The following is a 13,137-nucleotide window of genomic DNA, read 5'->3' as shown; positions in this document are numbered from 1 at the left end:
GTCTCTCAGAATCCTTTCCAATACTTTGCCCACCACAGACGTAAGACTGACTGGTCTGTAATTTCCAGGATCATCACTATTCTCTTTCTTGAACAAGGGAATTACATTTGTCACCCTCCAATCATCTGGCACTACTCCAGTGGACAATGACGATGCAAAGATCATCGCCAAAGGTGCAGCGATCTCTTCCTTCACTTCCTGTAGTAACTTAGGGCATATCCCATCTGGCTCAGGGGATCCTCCTTCTTAACATCAACCTGTTCGAGCATATCAGTCTGTTTCACGCTGTCCTCAGAAATGTCAAGGTCCCTCTCAGTAGTGCAAAGCATTCATTAAGGACCAACCCTACCTCCTCCAGCTCCAGGCGCAAGTTCCCTCTACTATCCCTGATCAGCCCAATCTCACTCTGGCCATCCTCTTGTTCCTCACATAAGTGTAGGATGCCTTAGGGTTTTCCTCAATCATACCCGCTAAAGCTTTTTCATGCCCCCCCTTCTCGCTCTCTTAAGTCCAATCTTCAGTTCCTTCCTGACTACATTATAACCCTCTAAAGCCCTGTCTGATCCTTGCCTCCTCAACCTTAGGTAAACTTCCTTCTTTCTCTTGACTAGATGTTCCACATCCCTTATCGCCCAAAGTTCATTCAACTTACCATCCCTTCCTTGCCTCAGTGAGACAAACCTGTCCTGCACAATCAGCAAGAGCTTCCTAAACAATCTCCATGTTTCTGTTGTGCCTTTCCCTCAGAACATCTATTCCAAATTTAGGCACCCAGTTCCTGCCTAACAGCATTATAATTTCCCCTCGCCCAATTAAATACTTTCGTATACTGTCTGCTTCTATCCATCTCCATGAGTATAGTAAAGGTCAGGGAGTTGTGATCACTATCTCAGAAATGCTCTCCTACTGAGAAATCTGACACCTGGTATTGTTCGTTGCCAAGCACCAAATCCAATATGGCGTGCCCTGTAGGCAGCCTATTGAGTCAGGAACCCTTCCTGACAAAATTGCTCCATCCAAACTATTTGAATCAAGAAGGTTTTGATCAATATTAGGGAAATTAAAGTCACCAACAATGCTGTTACTTCTGAACCTTTCCAAAATCTGTTCCTCCGTGTCTCTGTTCCAATTGGGGGGGGGGGGCCTGTAGAAAACCTCCAGTAAAGTGACTCCGCCTTTCCTGTTTCTGACTTCCACCCATACTGACTCTGCAGGCAAACCCTCAATGGCCTCCCATTCTGCAGCTGTGATATTGTCCCTGATTAGCAATGCCACTTCTCTACCACTTTTATTTCCCCACCTATTCCTTTTGAAACAGCTAAGCTCTAGAACATCAAACAATCATTCCCACCCTGTGATATCCAAGTCTCTGTAATGGCCACATCATTCAACCCTCTTTCCGCAGAAACTGTATATCTCTCCCTTCAAGCCTTAACCACTTAAAGTCATAGAGTCATAGAGATGTATAGCATGGAAACAAACCCTTCGGTCCAACTTGTCCATGCCGACCTGATATCCTAAACCAATATAGTCCCGTTTGCTAGCACTTAGCCCATATCCCAATAAACCCTCCCTATTCATGTACCCATCCAGATGCCTTTTTAATGTTGTAATTGCACTAGCCTCCACCATTTCCTCTGGTAGCTCATTCCACACATACATCATCCTCTGCATGAAAAAGTTACCCCTTAGCACCCTCTTAAATCTTTCCCCTCTCACCCTAAATCTATGGTCTTTAGTTCTGGACTTCCCACCCCAGGGAAAAGACTTTGTCTATTTATCCTCTCCGTACCCCTCATGATTTAATAAATCTCTATAAGGTCATCCCTCGGCCTCCGATGCTCCAGGGAAAATAGCCCTAGCCTATTCAGCCTCTTCCTATAACTAAAATCCTCCAATCCTGGCACCATCCTTTTAAATGTTTTCTGAACTCTTTCAAGTTTTACAACATCCTTCTGATAAGAGGGAGACCAGATTGCTCACAATGTTCCAAAAGTGGCCTAACCAATGTCCTGTACAGCCGCAACATGACCTCCTAACTCCTACGCTTAATGCACTGACCAATAAAAGAAAGCATACAAAACACTTTCTTCACTATCTTATCTACCACTTTCAAGGCGCTATGAACCTGCACTCCAAGGTCTCTTTGTTCAGCAACACTCCCTAGGACCTTACCATTAGGTGTGTAAGTCCTGCCCTGATTTGCCTTTCCAAAATGCAGCCACTCACATTTATCTAAATTAGACTCTATCTGCCACTCCTTAGTCCATTGGCCAATCTGATCAAGATCCCGTTATACTCTGAGGTAACCTTCTTCGCTGTCCACTATCTTTCCAATTTTGGTGTCATATACCTCCTATGTTCACATCCAAATAATTTATATAAATGATGAAAAGCAGTGGACCCAGCACCAATCCTTGTGGCAAACCCCTGGTCACGTGCCTCCACCATCCTCTGTCTTCGATCTCTGAGCCAGTTTTGTATCAAAATGGCTAGTTCTCCCTGTATTCCATGTGATCTAACCTTGCTAACCTGCCTACCATAAGGAACCTTGACAAATGCCTTACTGAAGTTCAAATAGGTCACGTCCACTGTTCTACAATCATCAATCCTTTTTGTTACTTCTTCTAAAAACTCCATCGAGTTAGTAAGACATGATTCCCCAAGCACAAAACCATGTTGACCATCCCTAATCAGTCCTTGCCTTTCCAAATACATGTACATCCTGTCCCTCAGGATTCCCTCCAACAACTTGCCCACCACCGAGGTCAGTCTCACTGGATTACAGTTCCCCGACTTTTCCTTACTATCTTTCTTAAATAGTGGCACCATGTTAGCCAACCTCCAGTCTTCCGGCACCTCACCTGTGACTATTGATGATACAAATATCTCAGCAAGAGGCCCAGCAATCACTTCTCTAGCTTCCCACAGAGTTCTAGTGTACACTTGATCAGGTTCTGGGGATTTATCCACCTTTATGCGTTTCAAGACATCCAGCACTTCCTCCTCTGCAATATGGACATTTATTTCAAATAGCTCGAAAATTTTCATTAATGCTCTTGGAGACGTTCAGTCATCTGCTCTCTGACACATTCAGGATGCTGCCTGAATTAGAAGCAATGAGCTATAAGGGGAGGCTAGAAAAACCTGGGTTGTTTTGAGCAATGGAGGCTGAGGGGAGACTTGATAGAAGCCTATAAAATTATGAGATGTATAGATAGGGTTGACAGTCAGAGTCTTTTCCCTCGAGTTGAAATGTCTAATGCGAGGGGGCATGCATTTAAGGTGAGAGGGGTCAAGTTCAAAGGAGATGTGAGGGGCAAGCTTTTTACACAGAGAGTGGTAGGAGTCTGGAATGCACTGCCAGGGGTGATGGTCGAGGCAGATACATTAGGGACTTTAAGATAAACACATGAATATGTAAGGAATGGAGGGATATGGATCAAAGACATGCAGAAGGGATTTAGTTTAATTTGGTGTCATGTTCTGCACAACATCGTGGGCTGAAGGGCCTGTTCTTGTGCTGAACTGTTCTATGAGTTATGTTCTATATCCTTCTTAAATTCAATGAACATAGGTTTCTGATGACACATCCCCACTTCTCTTGGTTATCCAAAACCCCACAATATTAAAAAAAATCCTCCATTGACGTTCCAGGAAATGTTTAGTCATCTGATACCTAAAGGTTTAAAAAGACTGACCTAGTTAATTATTAACTCTTTTCATTGAAAAAGACTGAACCTATGTCCCACTAGTTTAAAATCCAAACTCTTAAAAAACTGAGCATACAAATCATACACCTTTCATTATGATACTTTTACTTGTCAACAATATATTAATCATAATTATTAACTACTTATGCAATAAACATGCTATTTATTTTTGATCATGGCAGATGTCGTTAATCATTTAAGGACAAGAGATAAAACCTTCACATTAAAAGAAAACACAACAACATAGTCATTTAAACTTAATTTAAAAAAACAAAAGGAAGAGCTGCTCCCTCCTTCCTTGCAGTAACTTCGTTGTAATGTTTTCAGGCTTCAGTGTAATATTCGTCATGAAATTAGAGCTCATTGTGTAATGGTTACCTGCTTGGCATCAAAATCACAATACATTGGATCCATGTCAACAAACTGAAGTAGACACTAGAACAGACACTCCAGAAACTGTTGGAAAATCTGAACTCTGACAGCATCAATGGAGAAAAAGCAGAGTAAATGATTTGATTCCAGTGAACCTTTTATTAGAGCGGTGAGTATCAGTGACTGCTTATTCTGTGGGAGAATGATTAACATGACTTGTGTGAAAAAGAAACAACCAACACATTTCTTATATATTGATCCTTGTGATTGAATTAAAAGGTCACAAGATTCTATAGTGGTTAATAAAAATATGGTACAGGTATTTTTAAAATTTGTGGAATGCACTTATTGATCAATGTTTGGCCCTCATTTGAAATGCTACCCTATATAAAGAGAAACAATTGAATGATGATTTGGGAATCCATTAGTAGTAACAAAGTGTTTTCCAAAAATCATGGATCATTTATCAGATTGTTGAAGGTATTCAATTCTTCATATTGGGAATGCGTTACTTTGATGATAGTTTTGCAATGTGATTTTTGATGGAAGGAACTTGGAAAATCTTCTAGATTTACAGAGAAATAAATGCAATAATACCTCCAGCAATAGATGGCGATAGTGAGGGAGGGAAGCTGGCAGTGGTTGAATGAACTTTCTAGGAATAAAAAAGATTGCCTTTGGGGGAAGGAAGTTTCATCAGAAGGAGAAGCAGAAAGGCAAAGGATTTCTCAATTCAATGAACAACACTGGATTCATTCTACATCAAGACTTCCTTGTTTGATCTTAATTTCTCATCATCTAATGACCTCAAGTCAAGGAAGGTGTTACTCCTGATTATGAAGATAATCCAAGTGACAGACGAGTGGCCTCAGCCCAAGTAGAGAAGAAACTGCATGGTTGCCTTGGTCTAGTATGTTGAAGGTTATGTACAATTGGTTTCCCCCACTCCACCACTTGCTGAGGAACTCACAGTATTGTTGAAAGGGTGCACAAAGTATATTTTTCACAAAACATTACAGGGAGTTGGACACCAGCATGTGAAGAATCCTTTTTCCACCTTCAAGCAGAAGCTTGTCTCATCAGCTGTCCTTGGCTCCCTAGATTTCTAAGTCACTCTGATACTGAAAACGGGACAGTTTCCCTCTCCTAGAAGCAATGCTGTCACAGGTGGAAGGGCAGAAAATAGCTGTTATTGCTTACACCAGTCGGTGTCTCAAGCTGAATGAAAGGAATATGGGGAATTACTCCCGTATTAAAGTCAAACTGCAAGTTTTGAAGTGGGCTATTTCCCAGTAGTTCTGAAGCATTCTGATTGGTGCTGAGTTTGGGAAGTGTTTACAGGTAACAGCCCAATCAGGTACTTTCAAATGTCCATCAAGCTTGGAACAACAGACAGCCAATGAGCTGCTGCATTTATGTCCTTTTGATTCCAGATTTGATACAGATTAGGTAAAATTAGTACAGACGTAAACTGAACAGCAATTGATGCCTGCTGTATATCATTCCAACTCTTATCATTTGTGCAGCTCAGTATTGCAAGAAGAGAAATGCTGCCATTAATGTGGACTTGAACATTCTAACCAACACAGAACAATTAAGCTGCTGATCAAGAAATTGCTGAGCAGTCACTGTCCGCAAGTGTCAAGCTGGGAAATAGTCAATAGAACATCCAGCAGCACATGGCAACCATGAAGGAGAGCACCAAGCACAGGATGTGGAGCAGTTACACCCAGACCTGCCTGAGGAATAGCAATATTAAGGGAAGGCAGCTTTCATGTGTCCAAATCTCATGCTACTGAAGTAAGAAACAAAAATCTCAGGTCTGATATCATTGTTTGTTACATCGAACCTGTTCTGACATTAACTTTAGAACAAGTTTTCAAACTCAGTCATAATGTAATCATTAAAATGTCTGTGAAACACACTTGTGAAATATGTCATAATCGGGGAAGCACTAAAATGCGGTATTTTTAAAGCTCCAGCAGGGCTTTGTGATGTGCTGCTAGCTGCTGACAAATTGAAAATTGAAATATTAATGATTCTATTATCACCAAATGGAAAAATCATATCAACCAGGAACTGCTGTTCATCTTTATACTTTGGTGTATGAATTCAACCAGGTGTCCAGAGTTGTAGAATCATTACAGTATAGTAGGAGACCATTTGACCTATTGAGTACTTGTTAGCTCTCTGTAGAGCAATCAGTCAGGTTAATCCTCGGCTTGATCCACAAGTGTATCCCAGGATGTTGTGGGAAGTTAAGGAAGAAATTGAGGAGCTCCTAGCAGTGATATATGTATGAACTATAGCCACGAGTGAGATGCCAGAGGACGGGAGGCTGTCTAATGTTGTGCCTTTATATAAGAAAGGCTCTAAGGAGAGTCCTGGGAACTATAGATTAGTGGATCTGTCATCTGTGGTGGGTAAGTTGTTGGAGCAGATTCTGAGAGACAGGACTTACATGCATTTGGAGAGGCAAGGACTGATTAGGGAGAGGTAGCGTGGCTTTGTGCACGAGAAATCATATTTACCAAACTTAATTGAGTTTTTTGAGGATATAACCAAAAAGGTTGATGACAGCAGAATGGCAGATTTTGTCTACATGGACAAGGTTTCGTAAGGTAGACTGATGAGTAAAGTTATGGGATTCAGGAAGAGCTTATCTATTGGATACAAAGTTGGCTTGATGGGAGGAGACAGAAGGTGATGGTGGAGGGTTGTTTTTCGGACTGGAGACCTATAACCAACTATGTTCCGCTGGGATTGGTAGTGTGTCCACTGTTGTTTGTCATATATATGAACAAGTTGGATGAGAATTTAAGAAGGCATAGTTAGTAAGTTTGCAGTATAGTCAATAGTGAAGAAGGTTACCTAAGATTACAAAGGGATGGTGACCAATCGGGCCAATAAGCTGAGGAGTGGCAGATGGAGTTTAATTTGAATAATTGCAAGGTATTGCATTTTGGTAAAGCTAACAAGAACAGGACTTATACAGTTAATGATAGGCTTCTGGGGAGTGTTGTTGAACAGAGAGACCTAGGGGATCAGGTGTAAAGTGTTATGAAGGTGTAGGTGTGTACTGCACCTTTAAGCGAGAGAGAGGAAGCTAGCAAGGACTGACTGAAAGCACAGAATGTGCTGAACAATTAAAAATATAACACTTGGTTGAAACGAATATCTGGAGTTGCATTGCTATGGAACAAAATCAAAATTCGGCCAATCAGTTTAAATTATGCCTCAGACACCAAAATCCGATCGAATTTGAATTTTACTGTTTGGGATGACATCAAACCAATGAAATGATCTGGTGTTTTGGGGTATAAAACCAGACATTATGAACAGTTGGGGGGACAACTGCAAAGAGCACCAATAAACACAGACTGCTAACCAAATAGCTCTTTGAAAGGTACCTGTCCATAAGAAAGTGGTGTAGCAGAAGACCAAAGAAAGATGATAGGAAAATCTATGAAGGAGAATCAACAGCTGGCTGTTTTTTCAAATGTGATTTTTAAAAAAATCTTAAACGGGGTTTTTTTAAAATCAGATTAGTATTGTAGAGTGGGAGGTAAAAGATAGGTTTAAGAGAAAGGAGTTATAAACAGTAGTTTAATGTTCACTTTTGAATTTAAAGAATAAAATTGTTAATTTTTACTTTAAAAAGTGAGATCTGGGGTAGTTCTTTACCTCTCAAAATTTAACAGATTACAGCACGAGGTGAGCTTCTCTGTGTGTCAGGTTTAAATTAGCAGAGGGGTTTACCTCTTGTCATAGAGTCATAGAGATGTACAGCATGGAAACAGACCCTTCAGTCCAACCCGTCCACGCCGACCAGATATCCCAGCCCAATCTAGTCCCACCTGCTAGCACCCGGCCCATATCCCTCCAAACTCTTTCAATCCATATACCCATCCAGATGCCTTTAAAATGTTGCAATTGTACCAGCCTCCACCACTTCCTCTGGCAGCTCATTCCATACATGTACCACCCTCTGTGTGAAAAGGTTGCTCCTTAGGTCTCTTTTATATTTTTCCCCTCTCCTCTAAACCTATGCCCTCTAGTTCTGGACTCCCCGACCCCAGGGAAAAGACTTTGTCTATTTATCCTAACCATTCCCCTCATGATTTTGTAAACCTCTATAAGGTTACCCCTCAACCTCTGAAGTTCCAGGGAAAACAGGCCCAGCCTGTTCAGCCTCTCCCTATAGCTCAAATCCTCCAATCCTGGCAACATCTTTGTAAATCTTTTCTGAACCCTTTAAGTTTCACAACATCTTTCCGATAGGAAGGAGACCAGAACTGCATGCAATATTCCAACAGTGGCCTAACCAATGTCCTGTACAACCGCAACATGACTTCCAAACTCCCTACTCAATACTCTGACCAATAAGGAAAGCATACCAAACGCCTTCTTCACTATCCTATCTACGTGCAACTCCACTTTCAAGGAGCTATGAACCTGAACTCCAAGGTCTCTTTGTTCAGCAACACTCCCTTGGACCTTACTATTGTGTAAGTCCTGCTAAGATTTGCTTTCCCAAATGCAGCACCTCGCATTTATCTGAATTAAACTCCATCTGCCACTTCTCAGCCCATTGGCCCATCTGGTCAAGATCCTGTTGTAATCTGAGGTAACCTTTGCTGTCCACTGCATCTCCAATTTTGGTGTCATCTGCAAACTTAATAACTATACCTCTTATGCTCACATCCAAATCATTTATGTAAATGACAAAAAGTAGAGGACCGAGCACCGATCCTTATGGCACTCCACTGGTCACAGGGCTCCAGTCTGAAAAACAACCCTCCATCTGTATCCAAATGGCTAATTCTCCCTGTATTCCGTGAGATCTAACCTTGCTAATCAGTCTCCCATGGGGAACCTTGTCGAACGCCTTACTGAAGTCCATATAGATCACATCTACCACTCTGCCCTCATCAATCCTCATTGTTACTTCTTCATAAAACTCAATCAAATTTGTGAGACATGATTTCCCACACACAAAGTCATGTTGACTATCCTTAATCAGTCCTTGCCTTTCCAAATACAGGTCGTTCTTTGAAAGTTGCGTCACAGGTAGATAGGGTGGTTAATAAGGCTTTTAGCACCTTTGCCTTTGTTGCTCAGACAATTGAGCATAGGAGTTGGGACAATATGTTGAGGTTGTACAGGACATTGATGAGGCTACTTTTGGAGTACTGTGTACAGATATGGTGCCCTTCTATAGGAAGGATATTATTAATTTGGAAAGGTTTCAAAAAAGATTCACCAGGTTCTTGCTAGGACTGGAGGGTTTGAGTTATAGAGAGAGGCTGGATAGGCTCCAACCTTTTTCACTGAAGAGTAGGAGTTTGAAAGATGATCTCATAGAGGTTTATAAAACCATGAGTGGTATAGAGAAAATGAATAGCAAAGGTCTTTTCCCTATGGTGAGGGGACTCAAAACTAGGATGCATATTTTTAAGGTGGGAGGAGAAAGATTTAAAAAGGGACCTGAGGAACAACAGCCTTTACATTGAGAGTGGTGCATATATGGAATGAACTGCCAGAGGAAGTGGTCGATGCAGGTATAGTTACAACATTTAAAATACGTTTGGACAGGTACATGAATGGGAAAGGTTTGGAGGAATATGGGCCAAATGCAGGCAGGTGGGACTAGTTAGTTTGTGAAACTTGGTCAGCATGGATGAGTAGGACCAAAGGGTCTCTTTCTGTGCTGTATGGCTCAATGACTCTAAGTTGATTTCCCTTGTTCCTTGCCAATTTCTCTTTGAAATCACTGGTCATCTCTGCTTCCACCACCATCATAGTCCATGAGTTCCAGGTGGTTATCACCCATTGGATCAAAAGTTCTTCCTCATATCTCCCCAGTACCATTGGCTGAAACTTAAATTTGTGCCTTCTAGTCTTTGTCCCATCAGTTAAAGGAAACAAGATGTTTCAATATTGTCTGCTTGTGTATCCACCAATCTCATCTAATGCCTCCCAGCTCAATCACATCATTAAGTAGTGAGCCTCAGTGAGGTCAAATGTTATCCTCCGAGGAGGAAAAGCTAATCAGCAAAGTTCTTTACTTTTTACATGATCACACCTCTTAAATGTAGACAGATTTCTGGAATTTTAGGGTCCTTCATCAGATGTCAGATATCAGCCAGATTTAGGTGGTGGGGGTGGGGTGTGGGGGGAAAGCGGTTATAAACAGAAGAGCTGGAAAATGCAAAACAAAGAGATGTGTGTGTCAATCAAGACCTATAGGGTTGGAAGTTAATGCCCTGTACTTTTTGAGGTTTCCAGTTAAAGGAGGACAAGGCATAATGACAAATAAGGGAAGGCAGATAAGGAAAGAATAGATAAAAATTGACTACTTATTCCTTTCAATGCTGAGAAAGTTCGAAACTTCAACATTGTATTCTCATTATTGTTTAAACATTGCTGTGAACTATACTAGGATGTGAATGCTTAATCCATTTAAATGACAATGTGTTACTCACTGTATCTTCTAGGCTTATATATTTCCTTTGAAACAAATGAGTAGCTGATGGCACCATAACTAATGTTGAGACTTGTAGAGAGGGGAGAAAGGATGAAATTGCACTGAAGAGAAAAAAGTGGAACGATTATTGATGAGGTTACAACTTCATCCATCATCTCTTTTTTTATCTGTTCCAATTATTCTTACAAATAATCCAATGCGAGTTTGCACAAAATATGCACAGTGAGATGATGAATTTTGTGCCTTCTATCTCTTAACTGTGCTACATTAATTAGATTGGAAACCAAAAAGGGCTGTGAAACTTATCTTTAATACCAGCTGTCCATAGAAACTGACTAATGTCAGTCTAAACAATAACCAAATTCGTGTCTACTTACTCACAAGCATCTTTCTGCTTAGACAGAGGCTAATGCATTTTAAAACTTCAATAGATTTTTTGGTTGAAATTCATCTGACAGTAAGACCATTCCCATGGGTGATACTTGGAAGTAAATCAATTTGACACAGCTGCCATTTCTCTGTTTCTGGAAGAAAGGATCTGGAAAGGAAGTTGCCTCAGACCCAACACAGAGGATATGTTCTTGTTTACCAACACTTTCAGTCATTCACTATATCCAAGATAGCAAGTTGCATTTTATTTAAAATGTATAATATTTGATCTCATTTAATTAAGAGATGGGTAGCAAGCATTTTGCATAATGTTTTGGACCTGATCGCTAGGAAATGTGGCAGAATTGTTTGAGAAGTTGGGTAAGACCTACCTTGACATCATCAGCAACTTGATGCATCTTTTACCTAAATTCTGGCTGTTGAGGTGAGATTCTCACTAGGGAGTGAGTTGTCTATTAACAGGGATTATTGCTTGCTAACAACTGTATTAGCTGTACATTTCCCCTCATTATTATGCACCTTCCCATAATACCATCTGCCATGAGCAAACTCAATGGTAAGTCATCTTGGCATGGAAGGCAGAGCAGATTCCTGGTGACTTCAGCTCATCACTGGCTGATCGTCACCAAACAACATCTCAGGGCCCAAGCTAAGGGCACCAGCTGTGTGCAACCACCACGAGCACTGGTATCTGATGTTTGCCAATCCCTCATAATCCTCATGGCACCTCCACTGTGGGGCAGTTGGGTGACAGGGAGCTACATTGAAGGGCGCACTGGCAACAAACATTGAAAGGCTGTTGCAGAGACAGTTTGTACACATGGGCAGACACTCAGCTCCTGGATTGAACACCTTTAGGCTGCTCACTTGCTCTTTGCACACACTCGCTTAGCGTCTACTTTTATGCTCGCAGCTGTGCTGTGCCAAACTTTAACATTTTGGTGTTTCAGCCTGAGCTTAAAGGCCATCAATACTGACAGACTGATAAACTGTGTGGCCTGCTGGATAAACAGTGACTTGGTAAAAGAACGCAGTTCTATGTCAGAGGGAGTGTTAACTATACTGTGCTGTGAGCTGTATGGCTTTGTGACAGCTGCTCCATTGCATGGCTGGGGAGGAGGAATGCCAGTTTAGCCAACAATTGGCCAGTTGCACAGTGGCCTTTTAAAGATACCAAGGTGGGGTGGTGGGGGGATGGTGTTCCATACAGGCAGGTTTAGAAGTTAATGAAGCAAGTTTGGTAAAATATGGTCAGAGGTCTCACTAGTCCTTGTGTTGAGAAACTCAAGAAACTCGACCAAACTGATAAAAAGCCAACATGTAAAAATCAACTGTATACGTGCGTTACTTAAAGGGCAAACCTCTCATTACTTCCCACCGTAATGCGTTTTAATGGAAATGTGCAGGTATACAAAGAACAATGTCAAACAGGAAAAGGCCAACTGGTGTGTTCAGTCTGTCTCATACAATTACTTATTTATACATCACAGCTGAGAAATCCCAATGCATTAAATTGAAACAAAAGGAGGTTTAAACACTTAACTGGCTCATTTACCCTTGCACATTCTGGATAAGAAACATATTACTAATCTATGATGTCAACATAATTCTTAATGTAATATTTTGCCAGCAACTATTAGAAGAAATTTGAACAAATTCAAAGTTTCAGTAAGTGATTAACCTTTTATTAAACAACTTCCTTATTCCAAATTTTAAAACATAACATTTAATAAAAAAATTAAATTTAGATATATTTATTCAGTATTGCAAATAATTAATAAAAATAAGTTAGTCATGCACTAAAAGCAACTCACAAGTCAGTTCTGCATAGAAATAAAATTAAAAAAACAGACTTCTAAATCACATGCAAACAAATTAAAGAGTTTTTTTGGTCTTTGTTAGAAGTCAAATCCACTCAACATTTAATTTTTGTATTTTTCAGCATTTAAAATTCATCCACTTTGCTTGTTAAAAGTACCACCCAAATCCATATTTGTTTCACTTGCTGTGACTCAGTTCAATAATAATACTGACATCACAGTGTGCTGGAGTTGCTTACTAATGTGTTTGCCTGAAATTCCTCAGTAACTTGCAAAGACATTAACCCCATTTTCGTAAGCAGCCGATTGCCTCCATTAAAATAGCAGAGTGGAGTTTCAGATGAATATGTTAAAC

Source organism: Chiloscyllium punctatum, chromosome 17 (assembly GCF_047496795.1).
Source record: "Chiloscyllium punctatum isolate Juve2018m chromosome 17, sChiPun1.3, whole genome shotgun sequence".
Lineage (NCBI taxonomy): Eukaryota > Metazoa > Chordata > Chondrichthyes > Orectolobiformes > Hemiscylliidae > Chiloscyllium > Chiloscyllium punctatum.
This window is presented reverse-complemented; position numbering follows the sequence as displayed.